Source organism: Piliocolobus tephrosceles, chromosome 9 (assembly GCF_002776525.5).
Source record: "Piliocolobus tephrosceles isolate RC106 chromosome 9, ASM277652v3, whole genome shotgun sequence".
Classification (NCBI taxonomy): Eukaryota; Metazoa; Chordata; class Mammalia; order Primates; family Cercopithecidae; genus Piliocolobus; species Piliocolobus tephrosceles.
In genome coordinates, this window is record NC_045442.1 from 24,405,427 (window position 1) to 24,408,178 (window position 2,752).

The window sequence follows — 2,752 nt, forward strand, 5'->3', positions numbered from 1 at the left end:
CCTTCCTTCCTTCCTTCCTTCCTTCCTTCCTTCCTTCCTTCCTTCCTACCTTCCAGAAAAGAAATAGGAATGCCAATTTGGTTACACTGATGAGATGAGAAACTCCAAATTATGAAAACACCACCTGACTACATGGTTTTCTTAAATTCTGTCAGAGCTATAGAAAACACTTCCTATGCAAACCATCTACTCTCCTTTTCAAAAATGAGATCTCTTGCTTCCTAACTTCAAGAAGTCTTTCCTGTTGTGAAATGTTAGAGAAGTAACAGAAAAGTCAAAATGAGTTTGTAATCTTTCTTCTCTTTTTTGTGCCAGATAAGTTTCTATAGTCATATATTAAAATGTGCTTTTCAACATAATGCTATTCTTCCTCTATTGGTCTATCCCCATGTGCACTGCAATTCTCTAACAACATTTATTTTCTGAACATTTGCTGACTCCTCCAAGACACATATGAGTGAGTACAAATGAGAAGATTTACATGGATATGGAAATGATTTGAGAAGATGTTTTGGCACTGAGAGTTTTTTAATATTTCTTTGCAAGTAAGCAGATTTACTAAAGGTCTTCAAGAGATTCTGCTGTGGTTTGTTATGCTGATCATAATGGAATAAGCTGAATGTAATGATACATTATATAATGGTCTCGAAAGGCCATGAAGGTGAATAGCTTTTAAAGAAAAGAACAAAGTTGTTTTAAATTATTATTAAGCTTTTGGATCAAGGGCAAAAGTATCAATGCTGTTCACATGTAAAGATAATTTTTAATTGGGCTAGCAAGTACAAAATTTAGGTCATAATTATAATGAATACTTGCTGCTAGGAAGATTAGAGATAATAGGTTATATTCTTGTATCAGCTCTGCTTTGGGGCATCTGTTTTAGAGGCCAATCCAATAAAAGTTTCTTAATTGACATTATTTTTTGTGTGTCCTTAGCATATGCTATAGTTGAACCTTAATTATTGCTACGACCTCTCAAGGGTAGTCATAGCTCAGCTATTACAGTCTATTTCTGAGGCTTCCTTTTCTTTGTCCTTCTGGAGACTAGTAAATTATTTTCACTTTGAAATGCCTGGGTTTACAGGCACCAAGATAATGGTAGTATATTATTTTACCATTACCATCTACCTTCTCTGCTTGGCTAAATGTCCAATTACGTGATTCTGTACAATATGTTCATGAGGAACTTGAACTTCTATTGTATCAATATCACTTGCTTTCAGGAAAGTCTAATTTTTTAATAAAAAAGACTTTATTTGATAACACCAGCACTGATGCCCCAGAATTTTTGAGAATACAGTGGACTTTTAGAAAGTAGACTTTAAAATCCCAATTTCATATGTTGAATCATGAAAAATTGTTTCTGTGCTTGCGTGTATGTAGATAATCTTCCAGCCTTCAGTGAAAGTGAAAGCTGGAAGGTTACATGAATTTACTTTTAATCTATCAAATGAAGGTTTTAGAACTTTTTCATTAAATGGAAAAAACTGGTATAATGGAATCACTTAATGCTTTGAAGTCTTTTTTTTCCCCTTATCTGTAAATTTCTATTGATCAATAGAGAATAAAGTTTAATGGTTGATATCCTGGTGCTTGGTGACCTGGGTTCAAATCCTAGCTCTGCTCTTTGGTTGCTCTATGACTTGGAGTAAATAATTTACTTCCTTATGTTTGTATTTAGCTGTAAAAATAGGCAATATTTCCCTCATTATGTTGTTTTGAAAGCCAAATGAGTTACTGTATAAAAAATGTTTAGAAAAGTACCTGGCATAGACTAAGTACACCATAAGTTTTAACTTTCATTATAGGAATTTCGCTATTATCATTACAAAATCATAAGCATTTTCAGTTGACATCTATTGTTTATGACAGTCAAGCATTCCTTTCACTTTTCTTTGGAAAAATCTCTTTAATTTCCCGTGAGAACCATGACTTCCACATTGTGTATGTGTTATCCTGCTTGGACTCTCAAACACAGAAGCAGTACCACCTTTAAGCTCAAGCAAACGAAATCCTGACACTTGGGACCTGTGCCTCAGGATCCCTTGAATTTTGGAGTCTTCTATGGTGCCGAGGACCAGCCAATGCAACAGTACCATCGAGGCAGGGTGCTCCATCCTGGACCAAAACCCATAATGGGTTCCGGCCCTTTCCCTCTGCAGGCACTCTCCAACACTCTACCCCTCATAGGGGTTTGACCACATACCCCAGGTAATTCTGGGCTGTGAAATTATCCCAGGGATTCATAGTGCTGGTCTGATTTCAGGAAAGTGACTTGGTAAGTAGAATGTTCCTTCTGACCAGAATGCTATTTCCCTCACAAGATTACATGAGATTGTGCTTCTAGAATAGTTATAATGCCCTGATTTTGGTGACTCTTGCTCACATTAAACACAGATTTTAAGGCTCTGGGCCATAAAGAACATACCATTGACCATTGGGCACAAGCTCTTGTGCTTTTGCTTGCCTGTGTTCTAAATATGGTATTGCCTCTAGTTAACAGTGTTAAAGGTTGCTTGTGGCAGCAGAAGTCATTTACCCTATATGCTCTCCATTATTGGCTCCTAGGGGACTCCAGGGGTACAGCTGTTTGGGAGTAGCCATGTTGGTATGTTCTGAATGCTCCACAAAGCCAAAAGTCCAATCCAATTGGTGTCCTTTTTTGCTTCCAATTTTAAATTTAGTCAAAGATAGAAACTTATTTCAATTTCACTCAAAATTGAACTAGCAGTCTTAGCCTATGCAATAAGGC